Raw genomic sequence first — 12,882 nt, forward strand, 5'->3', positions numbered from 1 at the left:
GGGCAGCGGGCAGCGGGTGGGTCTGCTGTGCCACGTGGGTCAGCTCCCTGGCTGGGGATGGAACTCAGGCCACAGTGATGATGGATACCCCTGCGACTTAACCCCAAGGAGGCCCCAACAACTCACTTTTTCAAAAGGCACCTTACAGTATATTTTATCAGGGGGGGAAAGTCCTCTGACTTTCATGCTTCATGTGTGCGCCTCCACACTTAGCAACGCCCGCGTTGTGAACATACGTGGCCGCCTGTGAGTTCCTCCTTGGCTTTTATCAACAGCCAGGGCTGCACCTTTCCACAGCAGCACCATCTTATTTTCACACATAGGGAGGGACACTCAGAACTTTAATTTTGCTTTCTTAAGTGGCAAACACTATGGCTACAGAAAAGCTATTTGTTCTTGCTTGACGCCCTTTGGTTTGCGGGGAGAACGTTCCCTTGTGAGTCATCTAATACTACTCGCACGTTACTTCCGTTTGACGTCTGGTGGAAAAGGCTGTAATTCCCATTTTCAAAGGGGAATAATTTACAGAACAGCTTCCCACTGCTAGGTCAGCAGCTACATTCTGAGCCTCCTGCCTACAGGTATACTTTTTTATACTCTTGACAGAAAATATCACCCCAATTTCCTGTGACTCCCCTTTGTAAAATTGCCTGGATAATATGCAGTTCCAAGCAGAAAGAGAATATCGAGGGAGCTCGTCTTCCTTAAGCGGTGAGTAACCAGAGTGATTGTGCTGAAAAGGATACTTCCCTGGTGGAGAGTGTGTGGGAGAATGAAGAATGAGAGAAAGAAAGGATTGAGGAAACAAAGAGCAAGAACTGAGCCCAGAAAGAACCTTAAAAAGGTTTTGCTTTCTGGGAGGATTTAGAACAATGGGCTTTGCCCTCTGACGGATGTCAGGCTTGGCTGTGGCCTCCGTGGGCTTTGAAGCTTGGCCAGGTCAGTGGCTCGTTTTGCAAAGGAAGCACCTAGAGGAGGTCCAGGACCCCAACAGCAGGAACCTGGGGTTCCCCCTTGCCCGGGGCTAACTGAGACAAAGACCCCAATACCTGCATCCAAACACTGAGTCCCAGACCACAAGGGGAGAGCAGGAAAATTGCAAGACCACAATTTTATTTTGATGTTTTATGCCTTTGCAAGGTTCCTAGATCTACCAAAACTCATACTTGTGTATTACCCTCAAAAGGTCATCTTAAATGTTAAAAAAAAGACACACAAAAACCAAACCCTGTTCACACATGGGGTACATAGAGGAACCCAAGAAACATAAACTGAATAAAATAAAACTGAACTTTTAATCTCTTAAGAGTAACTAGTGATTACCAGAGGGAAGTGGAGGAGTCATCTAGATAAAATGCACCTGTTAAATTTTTTTGATGAACACCTGAGGTGTATAATATTATAATGTATAAATTATAATACAATATTTCATCAATAAAAAGATTTTAAAAACTCTATCAGCAATAGAAGTGGTAAATTCTATGGGATATGCTTTTACACATGATTTCATGAATTTTACTAACATGATTTAACTTTCAGAATAAAAGAACTTCTTGAAAAACTATGTTTTAAAAAGTAAATATCCATAATGCAACTGTTCTTATAATTAAAAGGATTAATACTAAGAATTAAAAAGAGGGCCCTCCCTGGTGGAGCAGCATGTTGAGTTACAGCCCTCGCTGCTTCATTGCAGGGTTCGATCCCTGACCAGGAAGGTGACCCACACGCACAGCAGACCTCTGCTGACCTGCCCACTGCTCCCCTCAGCAGTGTGTGTCAGTACAATTGCCTCTTCTGCTCCCCACTCTGTCTCTGGTGAATCCTCTCACTGCTTCTGCACCTCTGGCCTGTATCCCAGTTCTGTATGCATTAATAAATAAATCTTTAAAACAAATAACAGGAAAAAAAGGAATTAAAATTAGTTCTCATTCTGGTACCACCACTGAAATTAGTTTTTGACTCTCCTTCCTCATCCATAAGATGAGAATTACATCTCTTTCTAAGATCACTGGTGATTGTGAGCATCCCAAGAAATACATATGAAACAGCTTTAACAAAGTGACCCACAGGTGTTTAACTAAGTTTGCAACCCATATCTTGGTCAAGTTAGACAAACGACTCTTTCTTTTCTAGACTAGATCTCACCCACATTGTAACCTCCAGCCACTACCAGAACACAGTGAGCATATCTTTGTGCCTTGTTTGCTGATTGACTAAAGGAAAGAGATGTTCACCAATTACGGCACAAAAGAAACTCTACACATTATCACATCAAAAGTCTGCATGAAGAAGTAACACATACACGTATTTAATAAGGTAATTTGTCCTCTGAAAGGCCTGTCACTTAAAAAAAAGAATTATGGAAAGAAAGTAAACTTTCTTGCTCTTGAGTAGGAACATAATCTTTAGACAGATGAAGGATGTGAGAACAAAGAAGATTCAATCATCCACAATGAACTTTGACTGTAACGATCAGAAGAAACATTCAATGCTTGTCAGAGACACAGATCTCGCTGTCGCATTACACACAGAGGGACCACAAGAGAGAAAACATATTTTCTCTGTATCTACAAAAATACTGAGGAAGGTCAACAGGAAAAAGCAGAATTAACTAAAGTAAATGTGCTAGTAACTTACTGACTTGATACATAGAGGATCTTCCAGGGTCTCTTTAATCTCCTGTAAATACTACAGGCTCTTTATTAATAAACTTCTAGAAAAATTGGTCCTTCATTTACATTGAAAACCAAGGAGTCTTTCTTTGCCTGGGACAGGAAAGGAGCTTCTGGGCTCAGAAAGGCAGGCAACCACTCTTTTGTGTCCTGGTATCAGAAAGGTAGTGTTACAGGGTAGCCCAGAGTGGACTGGCCGCCTGTCTGTGGGGCCTCACCCGCACACTCACAACTGCAGGGACACAAAAAAGGGTCAATAATGGGTTTATTTACAAAAGGGGAAAGGGATAGGAAACAACACAGGGAAAGAGAGTGGGGTACAAAGTGGAATACCTTATGGCTAGGTTGACTGAACACACCCAGTCACGCGGTCCAGAGAGCTGCTTCCCAAGCTAGCCAGCAAGAGACGGAGAGCCCGAGCCAGAGCCAGAGGAATGCCAGAGGGAGAGGGAGCGTGAGATGCAATCGCGCCCTATTTATCCCCCCCAAATGTCCCAGAATCCATTCCTGCTATCTCCGCCCTGGAGCCCTGCAGTTCTCTCCCTGGTACTGCTGGGAGTTGTAGTTTCCAATCCCTGGAGTAATGTGTAGGGTCCAGAAAGCTGGAACAGGGGGTGGAGTCTATAAGACTGAAGATTCCTTTAAGACATCCTTCCCCTTAACAGTAGGAACTCTACAATTGAAAGTGATCCTTTTCCCGCTAATGCTGAAGCCACCTCTGTTCTAAATATTCAGCAGAAAGGACAGGGGACGTGACCAGGGAGGAGGTTTCCTTGATGCCCTCTGAGGGGTTTCTGACAAGGAATTTGTTTGGAGCACAGAGAATGCTCTGACTGAGCCCTCCCTGGTGGCACAATGGGTTAAATCACAGCGCCATGAAGCTTGCCAGTTTCCCGCAGCTTCACTGCAAGTTCGATCCCGGGCAGGGAGGTGACCCACATGGCACAGCAGACCCCTCCTAACCTGCCAGCTGCTCCCCTCAGCAATGTACTTCATTGATTTGCCTGTTCTGCTCCCTGCTCTGCCTCTGGTGAATCCTCTCACCGCCCCTGCACCTCTGGCCTGTAACCCAGTTATGTACGCATAAATAAATAAATCTTTTTTAAAAAAAATGCTCGGACTGCTGCCAAATCCCAGGAGTCAACAGTCTCCTTTATTTAGGGATTTTTCACAAACTTTTCATAGATTTGCATAAGTGTTAATAGTTACTCTAAATACAACACCTAAGCTAACCACTCATGCCTTATATTTGGTGTAGGTGATCAGTAAATCTGGCACTCAAGCCCCAAGGGCATTCCAGTGCCACCATCAATTTTCAAAGCATCTGACAAAATTGCTGGATCTTTTTAATTTTGAAAAGTTTATCTCTTTTTCACCATCTGTGCTAAATGCTATTTTATATAGGTCAGCAGGTTTTGTTCTGAAACAACCTGTTCATGGTATCGCAAATATGAGGACTGTCTCAGCTAACTCTGGGGAATCTGAAACTTCTTTCAAATGATGGTGGACCCCTATTCTAGAACTCCTCCCCACACACAGAAATCCCCTTCTGTGTCTTGTTCTCTAGCTGGAGAGACAGTTTGAGGCCCTGACAAGTATTTCTTTCCCACAGAAGAATCTTACTTTGAGAACTGACATGTTCTCTGAAGCAATCGGGGTGGTAAATTAGAGAATGAAAGTAGTTTACAAATAAGCCAGCGTTGACATTGGCCTTCAAGAGCCCAGTCGGGGATGCTGAGCTTTCTGCTCTCCCATGGGTGCTTCTCCCTGCAGCAGCACAAAAGCCTTAGTTAAAATGTTGCTCAGCCAGGGCTTAAACTAACAAGTTTCTGCTTGAGCAAACTAGAGCAACTTCTCCAACCTCAATTTCCAGGTTACTGTGCTATTCATGGACATTAACTCCTGCATTTAGTAAAGAATTCTGCTCTGATTAGTGAGGGGATGTTTTAAGTGCTATGGGTGGCGACTTACACACATTATACACGGTGTGAAGAGTCTCCTAGTCTCCCTCAGCCCCATCACATAACCCCCACCCTGACAAAAGACATAAGGCCAAAAGAACACTTCCTGACCATGGGATAATCTGGGAGCCAGTTGGGTTTGCTTCAATGATCGTGTACCTAAAAGCTTCACAAAATGAGATGCTGTTACAAATTGGTCCAGAAATCTTTCAACGATAGGGTTTTTGCAAAGGGCTCTCACATTGTCAGGTCTGAATGAATTTGCACAGTCAGCTCCCAGCTTCATTCATCCCTTATAAGAAAAGTGTGTTGTGGGATCCAGGATGCTCGAGAGCTGACCGTGAAATTCATAGTGGACACCACATCCCTGTGCCTTCTGGCTGAGAATAGTGCTGGCTTCAGGATAGCAAGCATGAGACTTGAATTGTTGAACAGATGGCACCTCAGTAATTTCCTTTGAAGGGAAACCAGTTAAAGAAACTTGAGAGAGGTGACTATCATATGAATTGGGAGCGGGGGAAAAGACTTGAAGAGTCAGTGTTGTGCTGAGTGTTTCCAATATTCCTGTCTGTGGACCTCCTTCTAGTCTATTCTGCTGAGTGCTCCCATCCCAGCCAGTCCTTGATTGCACGGCAATGCCTGTGAGCAATTTGAAGTCATCCTCATATCACCAACCACTGTGGTGTCCTTGAGTGTCCTAGAAATGCTCAGTAGACTTAAAGAGAAGAGGCTTATTTCCTTATGCCCACAGTTTACAAGGTGCCAGTTCACCAGGCTTTTCCACTATTTGGTTTCTCCTTCACTTACTCACGAAACAAATATTCACTGAGTATTTTCTCCAGGCAGGAGCAGGTGACCTTGCCCAGACTGTGGAAACTGACCTCCAAGATGCCACAGCTGACTTCTCCCCTCCCTGGACTCAGTGTTTTCTCCTCCCAGGATGGAATCCATTTCACTTCCTGAGAACTAGGCAGGCTTTGTGACTGCTTCAGCAACAGCTTAGGATGAAAATGATATGGTGCCAGATTCCAGACCCAGCACTTAGGAGAGCTTCTACTTGCTTCCCCTTGGAACACACATTTGTGAAAACCTGAATCCATCAAGCACGAATTTGATTGCTTCCAGCTCTTCAGAGACTGCATCTATGAGGAAGCTGGAGGTAGACCTGTGGAAAAGCTATAGAGAGAGAGTCAGAGAGAATGAGTATGAGTGGCCGGGGTCCAGGGAGGTGGGGGTGGTGGGGGAGGAAGGAGTACTAGGGCAGGCAGTGGACAGGCCTGGTCAGCACTGGCTGCTCCTCCCCCAGCACCATGCTGTAGGACAGTCTTCACCTGAGTCCAGTCTCTTGGCATTTGACTTCAACAATAGAAGGGCCAGAGGGCCCAAGGATGAATTTCCCGGTGGAGCCCATCACCTTCCTAGAGTGTAGGCAATGAGATTAAATTGCTCTTCTACACAGCTCAGCTGTAGGATGGCATGTATGCACCCATATCTAGATGCCTCTGCCTTCCTGAAGCTTCCAGTTAGCGGGGACCACAGGAGATTCAGCAAATCATGACAAGTGAATGTAAAGTGACTCTGGACTGCTGTGGGGATGCTGGGGCTGTGAGTGGGTGAGGCAGGCAAGCTTGAGTTCCTACTGAAAGGTTCGCAGGTAACAATGGGGACAGGAGCTGGTCTAGACAGGATTAGAAGTGCGGCTGGGTGCTGACTGGTGAGAGCTCAGTGCAAAGGTGTTGCAGTAAGGATGGGAATGCAAAGCAGGCCTGGGGCATTCTTGGTAAAAGGGTCAAGCAGAAGGTTTCAGAGGTGGGCTCTCTGTGGCATTTCACAGCAGCTTCAGGACCCATGAGAAACCTTGCTCCCTGCAACCTGGCAGCAGCTGGTTTCCCAGATGTCTCTCCTGGGGCTGGTTTATGGGCCGCTGTGTTATCTTCCTCATTTCACGCTGGGTTTCACTTTTTCAACCAGGACAGACATTTTCTCTTTCGATACCAATTCCGGTTGTTTAGTTTATAGACCTGTTTTATTTTATTGCTCTAGCCTTTATAAAAACATGTTCCATATTTTCTCAAATTCCTTTTAGGATCAAAAAATATACATAGAAGGTCCTCGTGAAGGAATATTTAGCTAATAGTAATGACACCAAATCAATTTTCAACCAGCAGTCCCCCACATGTATTTGTTTGCGTTACTGAGGAATAGATTTCCACTTTAGATAATACGTGAAATCAACAGTTCATATATTCCAATCAAAGCAATAGCCTGGCTTATTTTATTCAAAGATTCTAAATATTTCAAAATGCTAATGGACAAGAGGAAAGGATAGGAAGTAATACGGGGTAATGCTTCGCTTATTAGCACAGAAATGGTCTGACTCCAGAGCTGTCATGGTGCATTTGTCAGTGAGCGCACAGCGAAAGGCTTCTGAACAGCTCACCTGCATCCGTCTCTTGCCACTCGTGACAGTGTCTTAAGCACTTGGCACGCTCTGCCATCTCAAGGAGGCCGTAACTACATCTGGGGAAATTCCAGGAAGACCCACAGTCTCACTTCCTTTCTGAAGGTGTTCAAATCAAATCGTCACACAAAGTGCTTTCTGCATCCGTGACCTCCCATCAGTGATAATGTATTTGAAATTCAATTTGGTCTTGTTAGAACTTGAACAGAGCACTGAGATGTCTGTGGTGTCTGGTGTCTTGGGTGCAAGGTGGACTGAGGCTCCTGCTGGGTTGGAGCCGGCTGGCAAGGTGCATCAACCAGTGCTGATGCCATCAGTGCCCCCACGGGCTGGTATCCCCACCACCTAGAAGACAGGCCTGGTGTGTCCTCCATGATGAGCAATGCCCTTGACATTGTGTTAACACACTGCTTTGTTTCCTTCTCATCTGTTTTCTCAAGTATTTGATGTGTGAAATAAATGCCAATCGCAGGATTTTCAGGAATTAAATAAATAACACAAATCGCATCACCAAGATAATCAGCTAATTGGAACATGGGCAGGAAAATAGAGTCTCAGTTACCTAATCCAGACATGTAGGACCAGGAACTAAAACCGCTTTTCTTACTACAGACTTTAGAGATGTTCTCACATTTACTGTTTCTATAATTTATCATATTCTTCTTTGTATTTATATGTCCTCCATTCTAATCCACTTGATTTTGAAATTTAGTTCATGAGGTTTATCTATTATTTGAATTCCTGCATTAACTGTTTTTGCCATCTTTATTCTCAGTAGCAGAGGCTACATTTTCTTTTTTTTTTTTTATTTTATTGATTTCCTTTGTAATTCTAGATAGGATTTCCCCCACCACCATCCCTTATGCCCTTTTGGCCTTCTCTTCTCGCCTCCACTCTTTTCTTTCTTTTTTTTAAAGATTTATTTATTTGTGCATACAGAACTGGGGTACAGGCCAGAGGCTCAGGGGTGGTGAGAGGATTCACCAGAGACAGAGTGGGGAGCAGAACAGGCAGATCGACGAAGTACACTGCTGAGGGGAGCAGCGGGAGGGTCAGGAGAGGTCTGCCGCGCCCTGTGGGTCACCTCCGGGGCAGGAAGGAATCGAACTCATGCCGAAGTGGCCTTAGTTTCTTAGTGCTGTGCTTTAACCCGCTGCGCCACCAGGGAGAGCTTCGCCTCCACTCTTAACTTCAGAAGTCTCATTGTTTATTAGCATCCACTAGTTATTAAAAGTATTTTACTTTGTCATTTTGTTTTGCCAGATTATCTGCTGTGAATATGTCCAATATTGGTATTTGTCATTCTGACTTGCTTCATTACCCACAATCCCCTCACTCTCTTTCTGTTTTATGTAAATGGGAATATGTTGCCCTTTTTCTGACTGAGTAGTGTTCCACTGTGTGACCACACCACACCTTCTTGAGCTGTTTCTCTATCAGTGCACACTTAGTGTCTGTGCCCTAGCTAGTCTGCATACTGTTTAAATAAACATTGTAGATTATATAATTTTTAGAGTTGATGGTTTCATGTTCTTTGACTAAATGCCAAGCAGTGAGATTGCTAGGCCATATGGTATTTTCATTTTTACTTTTTTAAGATAAGTTCAGATGCTTTTCAAAGAGGCTACACTAGCTTATAGCCACACAATGCTGCATTTGCCCCGTCACTTGTTATTGGGACTCTACATATTGCTGTCTGTTTCCACTGCTGTTTTCATTTTGTTTTATGTTCAGTTTGAATTCCTCCTAGAAGACGTCTTCTTTTTCAGTTTCATTTTCTTAAGTTTTATTTCTTCTCATCATTTTCTGTAACCCAAGGAATTGGAATTGAGTTAGACAAACTACCAAGATTTAGCAAAACAGTTGTTTTAGCAATAGATAAGAAATTTAAAAATTGATTCCCTATTCTTTCCATGAAAGAAAAGGCTCCTTCAACTATTAACAGCAGAAGGATTATTCTTAAGCTTTACACTAGTACAAGCAACTCAAATCCTTCCAATGATGTCTTATCTGATTTCATTTTCTAGTAGACTCACAAATAGCTTCAAAGAAAAGAAAAATCATAATTCTGAATAATAATGATGATTTAAAAAAAAGGCTTTCAGGTTTTACCAAAGTCATCTCCTTATTTTGCAACCATCCATCAACACCTTCAAAGTTAAAGTGGCATGTGACCAATACTTAAAAGATAGCCTAGCGGTTAGTTTTCTGTCTTTCAAAACTTCAGTTTGCAACTGTTATTCACACCATTATTTTCTTTCTCCTTAGTATAACAGAGGAAAGCATCATCATCTCCCTCCACCTTCTAGCTCTCATTTCTGAATTTGGGTTGAGTCATTCTCAACAAAGCCTCCTCTACGCCATTACAGACAATTTAGAGATACAGAAACTAGCAAGACGCTGGCTATGTGAGGGAAAATTCTTCACCAGTAAGAGGAACTCCATGCAAGCATGCAAACCCCAGCACACACAGACAAGCCTTAAAAATGATTGATTACAAGCAGTACCCATTGCATGTGTCTGCTGTTAGCCATTCATCTATTGATTGACACTTCGGTTATGTCTGTATCTTGACTATTTTAAGTAAGGCTTGCAGTGACCCTGGGCATGGCCAGAGCTTTTCATATCAGTGTTTTGTTTTCTTCAGCTTGGATGGTATGGATAACTTAAAAACATTATTTCTTTCAGTCCATGAGCACAGAATATCTAGAACTTTCAACTAGAGAACATAAAACTATACAAGCAATTTTCCACATTATGCTGAGTAAAATGTTGTCATACTAATTCCTGGAATCTGAATTTGCTACTTTATGTGACAAAAGGGACTTTGCAGATGTGATTAAGGAAATAGAGACAAAGGTAAGAAGGTCAAAAGAGGAAGATGGCGGCATGCCAAGAGAAGCAAAGCTGAGCCAAGGCATGCTGGCAGCCTCTCATGGGGATGAGGCAGTAAATGTAGTTGATTCTCCCCCAAAGATTCCCCCAAATAAATGAATACATAAGCAACCCTGTTAGCACCATGCTTTGAGTCTCCTGAAGTTCTTCTCAGACTTCTCAACTTCAAAACTGAACTAGACATTGTGCTGCTTTAAGCCACTAAATTTGTGGTAATTGTTGATGGCAGCAGTAGGAAGCGAACATGCTGGTGATACGGATGGTAGGATTCTCAATATACCCTGATCACTCCATTCCCATGCTCGATGCCAACCTGCTCTTTTCTCTGCTCTATCAGCCCCACCTATTAACCCATCTGATTTGAGGTCAGAATAATCTGTGAGCCATCCTGGGCCAGAAGGTGGACTTGTTCAGGCCATGATTCTACAGCAGGGAACCTTTGCTGGCTTCCAGGGGCCGTTTCATCGTATCTGTTCTTCCTTCCAGTCCATATTCTGGGATGCCAAGAAGTTTATTTTTTCATCCTCTGGTTGATATTTTCATGAAAACATACTGCAAATAAATATTTGCTCACTCAATCTGTCATTAATTTCTTACCGTATTTAAGTTATTTGTCTTATAGGATGTTTTACTTCTGCTGTTATGTAAACATAGTTGGAATGGAAATTTGAAAATAATTTCTGAAAACCTATCCTGATCATTACAGATAAGGAAAAAGTACATCCAAATTGCCCAGTTAGCAGAAACTACAAACATTAATGTCCCTGAATCTGAAAAGTTTCAGACAATATTATGATTTATTTGTAAGTCATATTCTTACTGTAGTAATAAAAGCACAGATTTATGATGTTATAATTCTAGGTATGTCTCATTGGGCTAAATCAAGGTGTTGGCAGTGATGTGTTCCCTGGGGCTTGCAGGGATGATCTATTTACCAGAATCTATTACCCGATTCTAGAGAGATCTTATCTCTTGGCCGAGGGCACCTTTTTGCATCTATAAAACCAGAATTTTCACATTTCAAGTCTGTATCTGACTTTCTCCCCTCTGTACTCTCTCCCACTCTTTGTTTTAAAGGCTTATTTATTTATGCATACAAGAACTGGGCCACGGGCCAGAGATCTGGGGGTGGGGGGGTGTTAGAGGGGTGAAAGGATTCACCAGAGACAGAGTGGGGAGCAGAACAGGCAGATTGAGCGAAATGCACTGCTGAGGGGAGCAGCAGGGAGACAGAGGTCTGCTGCACCATGTGGGTCACTCCTTGGTTGGGGCTTGAACTCATGCCACAGTGGCTGCAGTTAGCTTCAGTGTTGAGACCTAACCCCTGTGACACCAGGAAGGCCTGTATCCCCTTCAACATGCAAGGATTCAGCTGATTACATTGGACCCACTAGGATAATCCAGAATAACTTCCCAATAATTTCTATTTATATAATTAGAAAACTCAATTTGATCTGCACCTTTAATTTCTTATGCTATATAATCTTCTGTATGCTGGTTTTCAGGGATTAAGACAAGTCCATCTGGGTCGGGGGTGTCATGATGCTGTCTATCACAAATGGTCAAAACATTTTTACTAAAATGATTCCATCTGCCTACGAAAACTTTGCAAAGTTACCCTTGTCTCTGCTATTTTTTCCCATTTGTAAAACTTAAGATCCAAACTGGCTATTTCTGAGGCTATTCTAGTTGAAACACAGCAAGAACTATTTGTATTTAAAAGATGTTAAAAAAAAAATCTAAAATATTTTCCAGGCTCTAAGCAACATCTCTTTTGGGAAGAAGTCAGATTTTAAAGGGTTCTGAAGTACCCTCCTCCAAGAGCTGGTTTACTGTCAACTGGCAATCTAGAATCCTCTCCTGAGCAAATACCTCCATGAAAATGGCCATTAATACTAATGGTCAGTATCTTTTAAACTTGAAATAAAATCCCACTATTGCAAGTAGCTAACAATAAAAACAATCAAAACCATCATAAGGTGTAGCCATTAGACATTCGTCAGCACATAATTGATTTTACACACCACAGGAGGTTCAAGCCACTGCACAGACTCTGCTCAGAATCACTCCTGCTAAGCAAGCAGCAAGCACCCCGCTCCCTCCCTCTCCAAAAAATTGGATACCAAGCAAATGTTGCTCTTCAGTGAGTAAGTGGATAAACTGCAGGGCATTTCTTTATTTCCATATGCGTTTTATTCACATGTCCCCTTACCAGGATACAAACAGGAGGGTGAGAGTTTCTCCATGTTTTATTTAATGATATAAGCCAAGTACCTAAAATGAGGCTTCTATTTAATAGGGGCTTTGTAAGTATTTATGGAACAAATAAAATATTGACAGTTATTAAAGTCTGTATGGTTTGCTGGGAACTCTAAGGACCTATCAAATAATCATTTAACTATCTGTTAAAAGCAAATTTCTATTTTTTCTACAGGACCTGGCATTGTTCTTTAATTACATTTTTTAAATTGTGATGGTGGGACCCTACACTGCATTTAATTCAGAACTTCACCTCTTCAGACACAGGGCTTTCTTCATTGGCAAGACTGGCCCACTTGCTTTCCAGGTCCTACTGGACACTAACATCTTAAGCAGGTTATCTTCTTTCTCCCTGAGTCTGTTTTCAATCCTGTAAAATAAGACGTTTGCAAAAACCAAGTGTAGACTTTGCAGGTTAGAATCACCTCTGAGGCCCTCCCTGGTGGTGCAGTGGGTTAAGGCACAGCATTGAGAAGCTAAAGCCACTTCCACATGAGTTCGATTCCCGCCTGCTCCGGGGGTGACCCCATGGCGTGGCAGACCTCTCCTGACCCGCCCGCTGCTCCCCTCAGCAGTGGACTTCGTCGATCTGCCTGTTCTGCTCCCCACTCTGTCTCTGGTGAATCCTCTCACC

The sequence above is a fragment of the Condylura cristata genome, unplaced genomic scaffold (assembly GCF_000260355.1).
Source record: "Condylura cristata isolate star-nosed mole 26May11 unplaced genomic scaffold, ConCri1.0 scaffold00002, whole genome shotgun sequence".
NCBI lineage: Eukaryota > Metazoa > Chordata > Mammalia > Eulipotyphla > Talpidae > Condylura > Condylura cristata.